Raw genomic sequence first — 18,946 nt, forward strand, 5'->3', positions numbered from 1 at the left:
CAACAGCCAATGATTGGGTTGTGTGGAGCCAGACCTGACCCCACTCACCCATCCTGGCTGGTTCCCCACCAGGTTTCATCCTGGACCTGGTCTGACAGTCCCACCCGAGAGAGGAAGTGGGGGAAGGGATGCATCTTCAGGAAGGGCCCCTCCCCTCCCTCACTGTGAGTCCATTACTGTGTGGGAAGCCCTGTGCCTCCCCTCACTCCCCTTCCCTGGCCCTGCGGGGTGGGGGGAGAGATTGTCTGGGGCCTGAGCCCATTGTGTGGAGAAGAGAGTCTCATTGGCAGGCAGCCGGGGTATCAATTTGTGATTATCTGCTCCCTGGTCTTGATTGGCTGGATGCAGTGGGGTCTCCCCAGGGCCCCGGGACACAAGTTTGTGCAGCAACTTTTTTCAGCATGAAGTGACGTGTGTTCCCAGAGAGAAGGTGCACCTCCTGGCCAGGATGACACTCTGCGGGATCTTCCTGGGTGCGTACCACCCCCAGCCCCTCGCATCCCTCCCTGGTCTGTTCACAAGTTTCTGCAAAGATGCCAAAGGGACTAATTGGCTGTGTGTGTCCCCCCATCAGTGCTCAGTGCTCTTTTCTGGGCAGCCGAGGAGGTGACAGACATGCTCCCTCCTGAACAATGGCCAGGGCCCCTGGGGAAACTGCCACCTCCTCTTCTAGCGGATCCTGTGGCTTGCAGAAGTGCTGACGGCTCAGAGCCCTGTGAACGCTGCCCTGCAGAAGGTTGGAGGTTGGAGAGTGGTGGGCAGGGTGTGTGCAGAGGCCAGTCAGGCCTTCTTTCTGGTGATTTACCTGCCCAGATCTGCCTAGCAGGCCATATAGCTGGTGGGTGTCAGGAGCCCTTGGCCTGGCAGCAAGGCTCTGTGAGAAGGTGGGCAGAGAGAATCTGTGTGTGGCAGATGTCCCCTGGGACTTAACTGTAGCTAAGGGGCTTTGGCTGGGGCTGCCGCTGCTTGTGTCCTCATCACACTCAAAGTTGCTGTGTGTGAGTGCATGTGTGTGAGTGTGCATGTGTGTGTGAGGGTCTCACAAACTGGGTGCCAAACGTTTGTGTGTCTGCGTGAGTGTGAGACAGAAACACAGAGTCAGCCCCGAGTGTGGCGGAGAGTGGATCCCGGTTTTGTTTGCTCCATCTGCCAGGGCCGGCCTGGGGCAGCACCCCCGCCCTCAGCTGTTCTATACAACATTAATGCTCACCATCTCGGCCTCACACAACGGCCCTAATTGTCGTCTGCAGCATTAAGGCAGGCGCCCATCTGCGGGGAAGCTTTCAGAAGGAAACAAGAAAACCCTCAGCCCCAGCTGGTCACCGGAGAAGGTGGTGCCAATTACAGATGCAGAAAGTTTAGACCAAAATTACTTGAAAGAGTTTTTATGAAGCAAATGAACGGACACTTGGAATGTCTGTGTGCAGATTTGCACAAGTAATTACACTTTATTTGAAATGATCTTACCAGCTAAGCGATCATTACGCCTGCTCCCACTCACACAAAGCACTTGCTCAGTGAGTGCGGCCGCCGCGCAAGTTCGGTTTTGCAAATCTCCCTTTCCCTCCCCGTGTGGAGTCTGAGGACCCGCCAGTCAGACAGGAGTTATTTCCTGGTGGATCTTTCCAAACATATTATGGAAAAGTCACATGTGAGTTTCCCACAGGTTTTTATGAAATAAAACCCGAAGGAACTAACCCCATGCTTAGTTATGGAAGAGAAAATATTTTATGGTTTCAAAAGTCCTGACAAATTTTCACCCTCTCTAAGAAAATAAGTTTAAGACTATACCTTGCTGTTGTCACTCACAAGCAGGGGTCTGCTGGGGTTTGGAATTCTCTGTCTCAGCCCGGAGCCCCGAGTTTGGCGATGGCTGAAAACCGGCGCGAGCTCGGAGGCTTCCCTGTGCGGAGAACAAAGACGGAGGCGCTCTGGGGGGAGAGCGCTGTCCGAAGTGCTGATCAGACTTCGGATCCACCCACCGCTCAGGCTCCCTCCCAGGGGCTGGAGGGCGGCGGCCCCTTTGCGGCCCTGCTCTTTCCCCTGGACTCCTTTGTTCTCTTGCCGTGTCAGGTAAAGAGTGCGAACCTTTACTCATCACAGCTCCTCTTCTGAACTGCTCATGCCACTTTGACCTCCCGGCGGGAGCTCCCAGGGCCCTCCAGGTCCTGCCAGCAGGCACCAGTCGTCAGTTTCCAGGTCCTGCCAGCAGGCACCAGCTGTAAGTTTCCAGGCACATTCTGAGCAGCCCACAGAGGGTCTGGGGGCCCATTCGCGACCACCAGAGCGCCGCACCTCAGGAGGCCTGTGATTGTGCAAAAGGGGAAGTGAGAAATGCCGAAAGACTTAGGTTTTCACAAATATAATTTCTATTACCTGAAAAAACTCTTGGGCCTCACGAAGCCCGTGGTGTACGGGTTGATTTCTCCCCGCTGCCACCTCTGCTTCATTGTGGCTTCTTAGGTGTGACTGCTGCATATCTGAATTAAGTCGCTTTCATGAAACCTTGGGTGTTGCTGGGAAATAAGGCTGATTCAGCAACGGCCCTCCCTTTGATTCTATCTTCATCATGGAACAATGGCCCGCAAGCCTGCCCAGAGCCTGCAGCCTGCCGATAAGAGTTTAGTAGAATTTCTGAATGCCGAAGGTTTGGGATGGGAGACGTCCTGGCACTCACAGCATGTCCAGAGGAGATAGAAACGGCTTTCAGGAGTGCTCACAGCCGAGTGTGTCCTTTTGTACTGATGGATAGAAGTTTATGACAGAATTTAAAAATGGTAGGCAGTCATTGTGGAAACCTCAAACTGTTCTCATTTGACTAATTAATATTTCATCCTCAGTTTGACCAGTGCAGGCTTGCATTTATTTCCTTGTGCTCAATCTAAACAATTGCTCTGTGTGCATTTTGTGTTTTATTTGTTGAGGATAGTGTGTGTACAAGAACCTAAGATACTTGCCTGTGGGGTGAAGCTTATTGGTTTGTATGTAATGTGTAAAGCACAAATTGTATGTTAAAAATAAGCCACTAAGATTTTCAAAACATGGTCTCTTAGAGAAAGCTAAATGTTTCAGTTCTGCCTCATTCACACTTTTGGTGGCCCGAGCCCTTTGGTGCTAATTAATTGGGGTATTGTGTTCTCGCATAATTTACCAAGAAATGATGTTTACTGTCTGTTGAAATCTCTGCACTGAACTTCTGAGACGTGAATTTTCTTGTTCTCCAGCTGGCCTTGGATGGCAGCATCTTTGCAGGTGTCTCACATTGAGTTTTCACCCTTGTGTTTCACAGTTTTGTTTCTAACATTCTGATTATGATAATGGACAATTGTTTGCCTGATTTATCAGTACAAGAAGGAGATTTGGGCCGCAAACAAGAATACTCTGGCCCTTGAGTACTCTTACTTAAGAAATTCCTACATTTATCCCTGAATGTGGGGAAAAAAAAATCACAAACTGGCAGATGAGAAGGCAGACAGTCAGGCTGCATGGAGAGTGGGTGGGCACTTCCATTGTGTGTGTTATGGATTTTTCTCTTCCTGATTTTCATTGGATAGCTCCTTTCAGGCCATTTGTAAAAGAATCAGAAAAAGAGCAGAAAACTTGGGCTTCGCTCTGGTTGGAATAAACTCAGTCTTTTTAGGGGGTGGGATACCCAGGCCTCAGGGGTCCCTGAGTTCTCTTTGGGAAGGTTTTTATTATTGTAAAAATTAAAGTGAAAGGGAAAGTGTGACCACAGAAAAATGTCTTTTCCTGATCTATTCTTTGTGTGCATGACTTTGTTTTTTGGTCTGTGGCTATAGTTACCTTTTATGCCGTTAAAAAATACGTATCCATTTAAGTCACGGGTACTTGAATATGCAGATGAGCCAGTATGTAATATTCCCGGTTCATCTGAGTAATAAATTCTGCAGCCCGTTCTTTATGACGGTAGGTCATATTCCTAACCACCAATAAATATTGTCAAGTACTTTCGCTGTAGCCATGCTAACCCCGGGCATCTGTCATTCCGGTTGCTGCTATTAGGAATTATTGGACTGAACCACTGGCAGAGAAAGCAGAGGGGGGTGAATGTGGTGGTTGTAATGCTCTCTGCCCTTTTGTGTGTTTTGCTTTTTCAAAAAATTCAATCATGCTGCACATTGATTATGAATCAGGGTGGACAAATGTAGGCACCTTCTGTTGGCCGAGGCTCAGAGCAGGGGACAGGGCTCCACTGGCCTGGGACACCTCTCACCCCCAGTTCAGCAGATCCATCTTTCTGATGCTATACTGTAAATTTATTTCACCTCAGAGAGTAAACAGATATATTGGAGCCCCAAGGGTTCATGGGTAGCGTATTTACAAAGGAGCCTCCTCCGCCAGCCCGTGCCACTGCTGCTAATGAGAGCAGTCATTAAGTAAATGAGACGTCGCCTTTAGCTGGCTTAGGAGTTCGCACACTAAGGGGAGAAGATATTTAATTGAAACCCGCACGCAGGCTTCCCCACATGTGACCGCTGTACGGGAGCCAGCTGCCTTCCCTCTCCTCCCCCAGTCCACCCTGCACCCCCCATGTAAATTTCATGATTGCTTTCCGTGATGTCATTTTGAAAGAGGACAGACAATAGCTGTGGGGAAAGGTAAGTCAATGTTACGTTCTTTCTGACAAAGGCAGATACCCAATGCTTGGCTTTTCCTCTTGGACAGAGACAGGGAGAGGGTGCGCGGACAGAGTTAATTTCTAAGATGAAGGTTCTCTTTGCAGGAAAAGCAGGTCTGAGGATGGCTTTTTGAAACTGCTCTGGAGGACGGGGGCTTTCTTCTCCTCCCTGGCCTGCCGTGTGCTGTTTTTCTCCTGCCTCTCTGTTGTTCATGCTCCTCTGAGATTCCAGGGGACATGTTGTGCGTCTGACAGAGGAGACATTAGGGGAGGGGGAGTGCATATCAAAACAAGAAACTTTATGCGCATTTCTGGAAGAGGAACAACGGATATGTCTGTGGCCGTGGGACCCAGCGGCTCCGTACCTGGGGAGGGCACTGACCCCTCTGAAGCGGGGTCTCAGAGTCTGGGGTGTGTCACGTGTGACCCCTACCCAAGGTACTGAGTAGAGGGGCTCACGTGAACGTTTTGTCTGCATGTCACGCATTTCTCAACTTAAGGATCAATATCTAGGGTGCATGCGTTTGTGGGACAGACGTGCAGAAGTAAACATCGGCCGCTTCTCAGCCCCTTTTCTCGCTGCGTGTCCGTGAGGCTGTGGAGTGTGGTTGGCTATGGTGGTAGTGTAACTGGATTTTTGTATTTAAAACTAAAAATCAGGGTTAGCTAAGAAGTTGGTTTAGGCGTTGAGCACCTTAATGCCATTGTCTGTAGTTTTGGGGCCGTGGACTTTGGTTCTGTCCATCGAATTCACAAACCAGGAAAATAAACAAATGCTGGTGGCTTTGTGCTGGAGCGGTGGGCTCTCACTGCTCCTCTGAGTCACCAGGGGCTTTGCTTGTCTCAGCATCACCTTTGAATCAGTGGACATCATTGGCTGGTAAAGTTGGGTGTTTAATTTTGGAAACAAAACATCTGCGGTGGTGCGGGGGGTTCTGTGGCTGCAGGCGGGTTGGGTCCTGTCACGATAACGATGGTAATGACAGCGGTGATTATAATTATCCTTTTGGGAGAGGGAGGTGGAGAATTTTGCCCTTGTAGTTTTTTTTTTTTTTTTTTTTAAATCACAGAAACCCGAGGACACCTCCAATGCCAGTGGCTGAGTGCACAAAAGGTGGGAGGGATGTTGGGGCAGGCCTGGGGGGGCCCGCTTGGTGCTGAGGGGTGTGCACTGGCTCTGTCTCCTCTGAGGTGCTGGCAGAGCCTGCCTTGGCCTCACTGTGGCCTGGGGAGTGGGGGTGCTGTGTCCTCACCCAGGGCTGACTGAGGGAGGCTCCCCTCGGCCCCCAGGCTCCCTGCCACCCAGGGCTCCCCTCCCATTGGTCCTTGGCTGTGATTATCGCCTCCTTCCATATGGCCCTGTTAATTAACAGTAAACAAAAGAGTACGAGAGCAGGGATTGGAGTCCTGTGGTACCAGCCTGGGTGCTGCTACCAGTGGGGGCAGGACCCTGCCCTGTCTCCCTGGGTAGCTGTTCCTTGTGCAGAGGAGGCTGGGTCAGGGCTTAGAGGGCAGTTTGTTTTCAAAGAGAAGGAGGCAGATTTCTGGATTCTTCTGTCCTGTAGAGACTGAGACTCCTACAGGGGCCCCTGGCCCTGGGCACCTGGATGGTGACGAACTTCACAGGAGTGTTTTCTGATCCAGCAGCCTGTGCAGGAGCCACGGAGAGTTGGACAAAGAGACTTTTCCACTCTGGAGCCGCCCGAGGGCCTGGGAGCTTACCCAAGGCAGGGGGGCTGCTTCTGTCCACAGTGCCACTCGGGGGCTGGTGTGACCCTCAGTCGTTGCCCACAGCTCTGGAGGTGGCCTCAGTTGTTCGGAGCCAAAGCTCTGGCCCCCCATTGGTAGATTCTGGCAAAGGCAGTGATCACCCACTGCCTTGAATGCCCCAGGTGTGTGAGCGCGAAAAACTCTCTGAGATGACCCCGTCTAGCCGTGCGGGATGCAAAGTTGCTCTGGTCTGGGGGTTGCAGCAGCCTCTGCTTGGAAGCTCTGTTAGTGCCCAGAGATGTCAGGGAGAGGCTGGTAGAGGGTATGCGGCCATGGGGTGCACGCTGGGCAGCTCTGGCAGCTGACCAACGGCAGTGCTGGCTCCACAGACAGCCTGGATGGTGGCTGGCGCTCGGCCTGTCCCCTGGCTGTGGAGGTGGTGGGTGCTCTCCCTGGTGCTGCCCAGAGACTCACTCCCTTCCTCTCTGGCCTGGGGTCACTGAATGTGCAGACAATGACATTCGTGGTGGTGTGGGGGGCAGAGGAGACCCACACCCCACACCACTCTGCACTGGGGAGACGGAGATGGGGTCAGAGGCCTGACTGACCGCCTTCCGGGTGCTGCTCAGTCTGGTGATGGCTGCGCCGCTCGGAAGGCCGGTTTGCACAACCCAGTGCTGTGCAGAGAGAGCAGGAGAGGTTCCTGAAAACTGACAAAGTGCCAGAGAAACCTGGGGCCTCCAGCAGCTGCTCGGTGGCTCTGGGCAGGCTGCTGGGGGCTGAGCTCTTCCTGGATGGACTCCGTGCAAAAGGCACGTCTACTTTGGAAAAGACTGAGGAGGGCTTGGGGCCACCCAGTCCCTCTGTGGGGGCTCAGGGTGGGGACGAGACCAGGAACAACCAGAACACTGGCCAGCACCAGGCCTGGAGTGGATGAGGAGGTAGAGAACTGACCCAGCTGGAGCAGGGGTCGGGGGTTAGCTGTGGGGTGTGGGGGCTGCTGGCCGTCACCTGGTACTGTGGGCAGGCAGGCACTGGATGGTCAGCCAGACTTTCATTTCACTCAGGCATCTTGGAGAGTGGATGCTCTGCCTGTCCCAGTGCTGGAAGACACATCTCAGAGCCCCTCTTTTGTTGCCTGTTCTCTTGCAGAGGCCGGCGGGAGAGTGGAGCAGGGTGCGGCGGGGGACCGGGGGGATCTTCTCTTTCTTCCTCTCTCCCATCCTCCTCATCTTAGATCCTCCCCCTCTGCATTTTCCTTGTGAACTCACTCATGAATAAACCAGAAGTTAGTTGTCTACGATGTAATTTTAACAGGAATTCTGTGGTGTGAGTTTACAGGAAAATGGTCTTTGGGAACCAGCATCATTAGATTAGTCAGACGGAGAAACGCTGTGTTTCCCAGAAGAGAAGAGAGCAGTGGCTGCTGTGCTGCTCCCCTGTGGGCTTTCTGCTCCTTGGAGACCACGGCACCCACCCCCGCTTCAGGACAACCCCGCTGGGGGCAGCCCACTGTCCCACCCAGAGTGTTTGCTGGGGCCTTGGGGGGAATGTGCTTCCATGGCCTCTTGAGGTTCCCAGCATTTTTCTGTCTTTCAGACAAAATTTCCCCAAACGTCACTTTAAAAAACTCAAAACAAAAATAAGCCAGAGGAATTTCACCTGAATTAAAATGTTTTTGATCTCAGGCTTCCATGGAGCCTGCTTCAGAGAGAAGAGATTAATGGATACTTGCAAGTGGAAAGCAGAGTTTGAAAATGTCTTCCTGTTTATCTTCAGTGTTGGTGGAACCAACCCGATACAAGCGTGATCTTTTCTCCCCACGGTTAATGCCATTAGGAGCTTTCCTTGTGGGAAGATTGGTTTCACCCATCACTTCATCCTTTTTTTAAAATTTTATTTTACAATTTGTACTTAAAAATTGCAATGTTATTTTAATCGGGAATGAAAGCAACTCAGGATGCTTTAATCTGCCCTGGCTGAGTACATCTGCCTTGGCGAGGATTGGAGTCCAGGCCTTGCAGAGGAGAGAGGATGTCCACACAGCTGTGGGTGTCTGTGGCCCTCCTGCCATCCCTCGTCCTGCAGCACCGGGAGCCTCCACTCAGCAGCCCCAGCCTTCAAGAGGGTGACTTTGTGCTCAGGCAACTGAGTGTGTGGTTTGTCGTGGAGTTGCTCGGAGTCGACTGGATATGTTCGCTGTGCCTTGGGGTTTGTTTGGGACCGTGGCCTGGGAGTATGGCCCGTGCCAGGAGGGTGCAGGTTGGACGGTCCTCAGGAAGTAGGCTGCAGCGCTCGGCATGAGTCAGGGTGGCCAGCAAGGTGGGGGTGAGCACTTGGGACCTAGATGCTGGGGAGGAAAAGTGGAGGCACCATATGGCCTGAGCTGCTGACAGATGAGCTTGCTGGCCCCACCTCTCTCTCACGCCTGGCTTCACACCTCCATCGTGTTCCACAGTGGTCTGAGGGCTGGGGCAGAAGCCATCTGGGTCCTCTTCTTTTTTTCCCATTTTGCTGCCTGCGATCCACACATCAGAGGAGGGGTGTGAGAAGAGGGGGCCCTGGGTCAGGGCGGTTAGAGCCTCTCACCTTGTCCTGGGGGACCCCCTACATCTCCCCAGCCCAGGGACCCTCAGAGCTCCCAGTGGCTGACCTGCCCTGCCTGAGCGGGAGCTTGGAGGCTCCATGTGCCCCAGGGCCTGCTTTAGAAGGCCCTAGAAGGTCCCTGAGACTCTCGGACCACAAACTGACAGCAGCAGGTGCCTGGGGTGGCCTCCCAGTGAGCCAGACCCACAAACCCACGGTGAGCCGGTCCCCAGACGCGTCCCAATCCCTGTGTGCACCTTGCTGAGCTTGTCAAAGCTAGACTTGGGTCTTCACACCTACAGAGTTTTTTGAATTCTGAAAATCAAATGGCTTTAGCAGTCATGCTCTGTCGGCAGCCCGAGTGGCTCCTAACTGAAGGTGCTGCCCATTCTTCACAAGACTTAGAGCTGGGGGACAAGCTCCCTCTCGGCTCTGACTTTCCCAGGGTATTTACCGTCCCGGGGATCCCAGGGATGGTTCAAAGCGGCCTGCCCGGTTACTGCTGACCGAACACTTGCTCGCCAGGCTCTGAGCTTCCCAGTGCCCCAAGCTGCCCGCAGACCACAGTGTGACCCTTACTGCCCTCGTGTCTCTTCCTCACTGCCTGGGAGACACGTGGAGCCTGCCCCCAGCCTGCCCTCCAACCTTACTCTCCGTCCCAAACTGGGCTGTTACCCAAGATTCCCTAACGTGCCTCCCTATGTCCCTTCATCTCCTGCAGTTGAAGTTTTGCTTCTCTTTCAAGGCTCGGTACAGATGCCGCCCCTGGGCCTTCCTTTACTTACCTTTACTCTCATGTGTCTCACATTTGAAATCCCGCTTTCCGGATGTAGTGTCTCTGCTGTGACATTGCATCAGGCTGATGGGTGTCCCTGCTTGCCTCCCGGGAGAGCCTGCAGGCAACCACCTCTGGGGGTGCCGGGCCTGAGGAAAGCACCCCAAGTCTGGGGCAGCTGGACCCAACGAGGCCACCCCAAGTCTGGGGCAGCTGGACCCAACGAGGCCACCCCAAGTCTGGGGCAGCTGGACCCAATGAGGCCACCCCAAGTCTAGGACCCGCTGGGCCTCAGGGGGACACCCCAATTTTGCCTAGGGGCCCCCTTGTCCACACGGCACATGGAGTTTTCAAAGCTGGTCTGGACCAGGGGAGGATCCACATTTTAGCTTTGAGGTTGGAAGGAGACTTGTGTTGGGAAGAAAAGCTGCTTAAATGCTCAATCGAGTGGTTCTGAATTTTTCCTCCTCTCTGTTCCTTCTTGAGGTTGAGCCCTGCCTTCTGGTTATTTGAGATCATGTCTGCCCAGATAAAATGTTAGACTATGAATGCACATTAAAGAGATACCTCTTACAGTCATTTTTTTTCTTCAGTGGTCTGATTTTGTTCTGGCTGGCTTATTTAGAGTTTTGTGCTTCCTCATTTTATTTCCATGAAGGCCATGCCCAACCCTTGCCTTGGTGAGCCATGACCCAGCCATGTCACCAACGCATCAGAGTGGTTGGCTGTGAGGTGTTTGTTCCCTCCCCATGACACACATAGACAAATTGGCCCAATTTTTTTTTTTTTTTTTTTTTTTTGAGATGGCGTCTTGCTCTGTCGCCCAGGCTGGAGTGCAGTGGCGCCATCTCGGCTGCAACCTCCGCCTCCAGGTTCAAGGCAATTCTGTCTACCTCAGCCTCCCGAGTAGCTGGGACTGCAGGTGTGTGCCACCACGCCTGGCTAATTTTTGTATTTTTTTTTTTTTTTTTTGAGACGGAGTCTCGCTCTGTCGCCCAGGCTGGAGTGCAGTGGCCGGATCTCAGCTCACTGCAAGCTCCGCCTCCCGGGTTCACTCCATTCTCCTGCCTCAGCCTCCCGAGTAGCTGGGACTACAGGCGCCCGCCACCTCGCCCGGCTAGTTTTTTGTAGTTTTAGTAGAGACGGGGTTTCACTGTGTTCACCAGGATGGTCTCGATCTCCTGACCTCGTGATCCACCCGTCTCGGCCTCCCAAAGTGCTGGGATTACAGGCTTGAGCCACCGCGCCCGGCCTGTATTTTTTTTTTTTTTAGTAGAGATGGGGTTTTGCCATGTTGACCGGGCTGGTCTCGAACTCCTCACCTCAGGTGATCTGCCCGCCTCGACCTCCCAAAGTGCTGGTGTCACAGGCGTGAGCCACGGTGCCCGGCTAAATTTGCCCAATTTTTACGAGTTATGAGGTGCTGTGAGCTTGCTGCCTTCCCTTATCTAGCGGTAAGTCCTGTAAGTAGGGAGTCGACTTCCCAGGTGCATCAGCCTGACAGGAAAGACAAAGTGGCTCTGTTGCCGAGTGGCATTCAGGGAAGCCGTCCCTAGGAGGCTGCCTGGAGCCCATCCCGGGGATCAGCTCCAGGACTCTGGGCCCTACACCCCTTCCCTGTGGTTCCCTGTGGAGCGTCATCCACCTGGCGACCTGGGCTTGTCTGGCTGCAAATCGCAGATGCAGCTTCTAAGTCAGAACCTGCTACTGGATGTGGAGCTGCCTTCATCCCCAGGGTCTGAGCCTTTGTGCTTGGCTGACTCCCTACGCCTCTGGCATCTGGAGGAACCCAAACCCACTTTGATCTAAGAGTTAGAGTCCAATTCCTCTTCCTGGAGAGCCCTCTGATGGCCTTGGGACCTCCTGGACCTGGTGAGTTCTCCCCTGCCAGCCCCTCCTGCTGGCCACCCACTTCCTGCCCAGTCACTCAGAGCCCAGGCAGCCTCTGGTGTCTGTAAAGTGTGTGTTTTCCCCAGATGTGTTCTGTGTTGGCGTCGTTTACTGACCACTGTCCATCCAGGCTGGGAAATGAGCATACACATCCCCTCGCCCCCCATAATTTTTCTAAGCCTGAAAAGCAGCAGAAGGGCTGCTCTGAGCCCGGAGCTGGGGCTGCAGTTGAGGCCACCAGAGAGCAGCGGCCTGGGCTCACCCGACCCAAACAGGAATGTGGGCAGGAGCCCTGCAGGCAGAGCCTGGGGTTAGAGGAGGAAAACAGAACTGTTGTGAAGGCCTGGAGCTTCCCTCGAGCCCTCTCCTTTCTGAACTGGGGATGAGCCAGGGTGTGGGCAGACCCGAAAGGGAATGTGGGATGCCCGTCCTCGTGGGAGTAAGGCCTCAGTGAAATGTGGGTTTAAGGAAGAAGGAGATGGCAGTTTCTTCTCTTTTTGGGCTGGAAAGCTGTAGGGTTCTAAGAAAAATTTCTGGGACAGAGGAACGAAAATGCTGGAGCAGAATTCCAGAGCGGGACCTCTTGATCCTGCGAGGCCAACCCAGCCCTACTGGCTCTGGCCATACCCTCTTTTTCTTTTTTTCTTAAAGATGGAGTCTCACCCTGTTGCCCAGGCTGGAGGGCAGTGGCGTGATCTTGGCTCCCTGCAACCTCCGCCTCCTGGGTTCAGCAATTCTCCTGCCTTAGCCTCCAAGTAGCTGAGATTACAGGCTTGTGCCACCACACCTGGCTAATTTTTGTATCTTTAGTGGAGATGGGGTTTCACCATGTTGGCCAGGCTGGTCTTTAACTCTTGCCCTCGAGTGATCCACCCACCTTGGCCTCCCAAAGTGTTAGGATTACAGGCTTGAGCCACCATGCCTGGCCTCATACCCTCTTAATTCTTATCTTGCATCTGGAATACCTGTTGGACCAGGCCTGTTTCCATCGCAGCCCCTTCTTGCTGCCTTTGTTTTCTCTGTGTTCTCCCCCTTCCCTCCCCTCCTGAGCACCATGGGAGGGTCAGGCCTCGAGCAGCCCTTGGAGGCAGCAGCCACAGACAGAGGTGGGCTGGTGGGCAGGTGCGGCTGATAGACTGGGTGTCTTTTGTGGGCTTCTCCCCAGCCTGTGGCCTGGCCTAGTCAGGAGAGATGGTCAGGGGAGCAGGAGGGAGCCCCTTACCCCAGTGCCTGTAGTTGTGTCCTTTCCCCACTCCCTGGCTTCTCCTCCTGTAGCATCGTTCCTGTTGCCCTGGGTGGGCTCTTGCGAGCCACCTATTTCTGGAGGTCCCCCCTCTGGGTTCCTTGTCCTGGGTGTGGGGCGAATGTGCTGGACTCTGGGGTCACAGGGTTGAACCCCACTTGGAGCTGAGGATGTTCTTGCCCCAGAAGGAAAATCCTGCGTGTGTCTGCATGGAGCAGCGTGGAGTGGTTTGCTTGGTGCCACCTGGGTTCCGGGCACCCGGCCTGGGTGTGAGGCCTGGTCACACGGCTGAACGACTCTCCCAGGAACCCCTGGGAGGGATGGATGTGACACTGTTGGTGTCCCTCCCAGCACACTGCCTGCCCCGGGCTGGGCACACTCCTCCCCTGTTGGCAGCCGGGGATGACAGGCCGCCTGGAGAGCCCGTCCTGTGATTTGGTTGGAAAGTCATTATTACTGCAGAGCAGTTTAGCTGTTGTTTTTACAGCGTTGGTAAGGTTAAAAGAAATAATGATAATAATATAAGAAAGACTCAGTCACAGTAACTGCCTGCAACATGCTATTTGCATTTTTAAGGAAACACTTCTTTGAGACAGCCTGGGTGAAAGGTCACTATTTGCATATAAATGGAAAAGAAAGTGTGTGATGCTGGAAGTTACATCTGTATTATTTTCTCAGCAGTGAGCTGCTGTTGGAGAGATTAGAGGACATGGCTTGCATTTGGCTTTTATTGAATAGAGAAAGTACCAGCGAGGCTGATTTAGAAGCAAAATAATGAGAGAAATGTGCAAAGCTATAGAACTGCCAGCTCCCTGCCCCCACCTCTCCCTTCTCTCATTTTCACCTAAACTCAGCAAAAGCTGGTCTGCCTTTGCGCCACTCAGCAAGTCTTCATTTCACTTCTCTCTGGATTCCAGAGATTAAAAAAAAGGAAAGAAAAAGAGCAAAACTTGCCCTCATTTCCCCCTTGGTCCCATTTGTGTTTCCTGCCCCGTAGCAGAAGCCCCTGCAGCTGTGGCCCTCCAGCGTGTGGAGTGGAAGAGGCACTCGGGGGCGGGGACGAGGGCACCCTCTCCGGAGCTAGTGGGGCTGTTTTGGAGCCGCTGCTGGGAAAGACTGGGGGCTGGGGCAAATGCGGGGGGTCCAGTGTGGGCTGAGGGAGTCCTGTTCCGCCTTCCTCTCAGCCCCATAGGACCCGTCGTTTCTAGGGCATGGGTTCCACCTTCTTTATGGAAATTTCCAAGCTTGTCAGACTTTCCCAGGTGCCTGGTCCCCTGGGCTTTCCCGGAGGCCCCCAGGAACAGAGCCAGCCATCCCCGAGAGAAACCTGGGTGGGGCTGGGGCCAGCACCTGTCCAGCCAGCTTTGGAAGCAGGCCGAGTACATCACGGACTTTAGGGTCTTCCAGCAGCAGTCCTGGGACAGAGGGAGGTGGAGCGTCCTGCCCGGACGAGGCATCTCAGGATCCTCCTTGGTCCCAGCTTCTCTTCTCACAGAGGCCTCCACTGACCACTGGTTACTTAAATCGCAATCCCCCATCCTCATTATTTTCAAAAATACATTTTGAAACAATCTCAAAGCCACAGAAATGTTTCAGGTGACGGGCCCAGCTGTTTCTCCTGAGCGGTTGAGGGCGTGTTGCTGATGTGAGGCCATCACCAGGACATGTGGGTGGGTGTTTCCAACAGAGAGGCCGCCCTCCCCTGCTCCAGCCCCGCCCTCACAGCCACCTGGTCCTCAGACCCATTCGGGAGTGAGTTAGGAGCCGCGTGCTGTGCGTGGTCCTGGCGTCTCGTTCGTCCGAAGTCGTTTCAGTCCCTATCTTTCACGACCTCGTGCTTTTGGAAGGGTGCTGAGCCGTCATTTGGTGGAATGCCCTTCAGTGTGGTGTGTCCAGTGTTGCCTGTGGTTGGACTTGGGTTATGCAGGGACACCCGAGTGGGAGGTTCTCCCTTCGCCTGACGCTCACTTGTCCCTGAACTAATAATGTTGACTTGGTCACTGGATTCGCTGGGGCATCCCGGCACCTCTATGCCAGAGGGAAATGCCAGTCATTTTCCCTTTGCAATTCATAAATATCTGGGGGGAAGGTACTTTGAAACTCTGGAAATATCTCCATCCTCAACAAACCATCACTTGATTTTGATGAATGTCTCTATAGACTCATTATTTCCTGTTTTATCCCACGGGCTAAAGCCTTCTTGTGATGCTCAGATTGTCCCTGATTGACCAGTACAGAGGCTTCCATAGCCTCAGTTCAGCTCCACTGTCCTTCCTTGTTCTTGCCTTTCTTGCTTGGGGCCTGGAACTCGGGTTCCTTTTATTAGAAAATGGTGCTTAGCCTGAGACCTGGGTGTTGTGCCTCTAGTGGACACGGCTGGGAAGACGCATGTGTGTACACACACATACATGCTACACACAGTTACACACATACATGCTACACACATGCTACACACAGTTACACACACGCCACACACAGTTACACACACATGCTACACGCACTACACACAGTTACATACATGCTACACACACGCTACACACAGTTACACAATGCTATACAGTTATGCACACATGCCACACACAGTTACACACACGCCACACACACAGTTACACACACATGCTAGACACACAGTTACACATGCCACACAACACTACACACACGCTACACACACGCTACACAGTTACACACATGCTACACACACACTACACACACAGCTACGCACATACATGCTACACACATGCTACACACACACTACACACAGTTACGCACATACATGCTACACACATGCTACACACTACACACACCGTTATGCACATACATGCTACACACATGCTACACACTACACACACCGTTATGCACATACATGCTACACACATGCTACACACACTACACACACAGTTATGCACATACATGCTACACACATGCTACACACGGTTACACACATGCTAGACACAATTACACACACGCCACACACACAGTTACACACACATGCTTCATGCACAGTTACATGCTACACACAGTTACACACACAGCTACACACACACCCTTTTTCACCTAGGTCTGTATTTCCTTCTCCATCTATCGATGTATGTTGAAAAACACAAGTTCGCATTGATCACCTCTGATTCCAGTTCCCACACAGGGTTCGCTCTGAAGTTCTGCCTTCCCGCAGGCATGACTTGCTCTTCCAACGGTGAGAAAGCTGGTTTCCATTATCTTCAATATGTTTACTTCCTTGACCCACCTCTTTCCCCACACCAGCGCCCTCCTCACCCCACACACGTGCTGACCCCTTACTGGGCCCCTCTCTGCAGGCCAAACCTCTGGCTCTCCACAGGACAGCCCCACGCTCTGTTTTAGGCCTTGGTGGGGACACCTTCTCCCCTGGAAGTGCTCTGGTGCTAGGGAGCCTCACTGGTCGGTTGCCCAGGACTGTGGGGTTCATGAGGTGTGGGACAGGACGATCCCAAGTATAATGGGCTGGTTGGCCTCCCTGTGGCCCCAGAACTAGCTTCCTTTGTAGCACTGAGCATTATCTTTCGTTATCTTCAACGTTTCACTGCTGGACCAAGCAGTATTTACCAGTGTTATATCTCATACAAGATTTTGTGGTTTGTTTTTCTTGTAGATAATGATCACCACTCCTGCCGCAGGCACCGCCCTGGCCTCACTCCCCTTACTCAGTGTTCAATGCGCAGTTTTTGAGACTGTGCGTATCTGGATTTTTTTTATCCACTACTTCCCGCGATCAATGTTTTGTCTGGGCATAGAGGGTATGCCCTGAAGTTGAATGTCAACACCCTTAAAATCGGGAAGAGGCTTTCTCTGCTGTCTGTGAACATCCCACTGCTCCTAAGCAATGCGATCCTATTCTAGTTATTGTTTCATTTGTGACTTTTTCCCCCTTTGAAAGCTTTTAGGGTGTCTTTTCTATTCCTGGTGTTTTAAAATTTTATAGTGCTGGGCTTGGTTGGATGTGGGTCTTTTTTATTCACTGTTATGGGCACTTAATGGGCCTTTTAATCTAAAAATATAATTTCCTTTAGTTCTGGGGAATTTTTTTTTTTTAACTTATGCTTTTCCTTCCCATTTTCTTAATTATTTCTTTCTGGAACTCCCAAATCGGGTGTCAGACCTCGCTCAGTGTTTCCTCTGTCTCTCCTCTTTGTCCTTTTGTTCTCTTTTCTAGTATATTTCTTTGACTATCTCCCAAGTCTTCTATTGAATTTTTCATCTTGGTTTTACAATTTATTTCCAAGTTGGGGCAGATAGACACAATGGTATGAAACCTTCCCAAACAAGTCCTCCTGTCGCTGTCTGGGCTGGGCCATATCTGCGCTGTCCACATGTGTCTGTGCTTGTTCCTGCTCTAACCACTGCCCACACCGTTGGTCGAGGGACCCTGAAGGAGCCTCCTGAGACATTGATTTGCTCACCCGGTGCAGGTTCCTCCCGCAGGCCTGGAAAGGTCCAGGAACAGCTGTGTTTGAGCACCCTGGCAGTCCTCAGACTGGGGCGGGGACCTCGCTTCGAACTCTGAGAGACAGATGCTGGACCTAGTTCTTCTGCTGCCTCCTCCAGGAGCCATGTGACATGGATGTGAGTCTGTTTGCCTCCTGGGGCCTTACCTCCCCATGTCTGGGGGTGCAGCCTGGACCTCGGGGTGTCACCTTGGGTGTCAGAGGCTCTTTGAGGGGGTGCAGCCTGGACCTCAGGGGTGTCAGAGGCTCTTTGGGTCTAGAGAGCGGAATCCTGGGCTGTGGTCCCCCAGGAGTCTACTGTGACCTGTGCTTGGTTTCGTGCGGGCCTTAAATTGTTTCTAAATTTTTATTCTAACCCTTTTCTTGCTGCCTTGCAAGGCTTTAATTTAAACCCAAGTAGCAGCAAGAAGGGGATAAATGGGGAATTGAGAGGAGAAGTAGGAAAAAGGTGGTTTTGTTTGTTTTTTTTTGCTTTCGAATGGCAATATGTAAGTTTATACTCGACCCGGGGCCCAGCTTCTTTTCAGTTTCCTCTGCATGAGGTATGATGAAAGCTACGAAGGCCTGCCCTCTCCGGGGACGTGGCAGCTGGAGCAGCCACAGTGTCCCAGGACGTGGCAGGCCCAGCCGACGCGCACGCACAGGCAGAACGGGGGGCTGTTGCTGCTGGGTTAGCTACCAGGTGGGATCGGCCCTGGCCATCGGCTCAGCTGCATGGATAGCTGCTGACACATCCTGACAGCGCTGGCCAAGGTGGGAGGTGAGCTTGAGTCACGACGGTCACAACGCCTCCTGGCTGCACAGAGGCAGGTCGTCTGCCTTTGGCCTCGTTGAACGAATACAGCGCTGACTGCTCTGGGGAGTGGGAGGGTGAAGTAGACCCAACAGCTCTCACTCTGACCTCCATGGCCTGTCTCATGTCGCTCGCATGACCCATTCTCCTGCTGTATCCCTGGACCCAGGAGCAAGGAGTGACAGGTATCCAAGGTGGTCCAGCTTGGGGTTGAGGCGCAGTGGTCCAGAGGCTGGCCCAGGACACAGGCTCACAGAACCCCGTCTGGAGAACCAAGGGGGACTTGCTGGGACCTCCTGCCCTAAGCAAGAGTCCCTTGAGTGTCTCACTGACCATCCACATGGCACTGTTTAAAAACAGCTTTATTGGAATGTAATTTGCACATCACAGAATTCACCTATTAAAAGTATACAACTCAATGGTTTTAGCATATGCATAGGGTTGTGCATCTATCGTCACAGCTCAGTTTTAGGCTGTTTTGATCACCCCAGAAAGAAACCCCATGCCCATTCACAGTCATTCTCCATTTTCTCCTCCACCAGTCCTAGGCAACCACGAGTCTACTTTCTCTCTCTATGAATTTGCCTGTTCTGGACATTTCATAAATATGGAATTGTTCAGTACGTGGTCTTTTGTCCCTGGCCTCTTTCACTGAACACGATGTTTCTGAGATTCACCCACATCATTGCGAGTATAAGCAATTTCCTTCCTTTTTGTTGCCAAAGACAGTGCCACTGTATTTCGTATCACCCAGTCAGCAGTTGATGGACATTTGGGTTTTTCCACTTTTTGGTTAGTAGGAGTAAAGCTGCTATAAATACTTGTGTAC

The 18,946-nt window shown here is 52.5% G+C and overlaps 1 protein-coding gene across 10 annotated transcripts in view; it reads left to right on the forward strand.

The window, feature by feature from the left end:
* The first annotated feature begins 4,332 nt into the window (after positions 1 to 4,332).
* MYT1 (myelin transcription factor 1) overlaps positions 4,333 to 18,946 on the forward strand; it is an 82,022-nt gene continuing 67,408 nt past the window's right edge. For all 10 annotated transcript variants that reach the window (XR_010578811.2, XR_012419695.1, XR_012419696.1 and 7 more), the window contains exon 1: positions 4,333 to 4,619. The gene's annotated coding sequence lies outside the window, so the exon portion shown is untranslated. The remainder of the gene's footprint in view (positions 4,620 to 18,946) is intronic.

Source organism: Macaca fascicularis, chromosome 10 (genome assembly GCF_037993035.2).
Source record: "Macaca fascicularis isolate 582-1 chromosome 10, T2T-MFA8v1.1".
Taxonomy (NCBI): domain Eukaryota; kingdom Metazoa; phylum Chordata; class Mammalia; order Primates; family Cercopithecidae; genus Macaca; species Macaca fascicularis.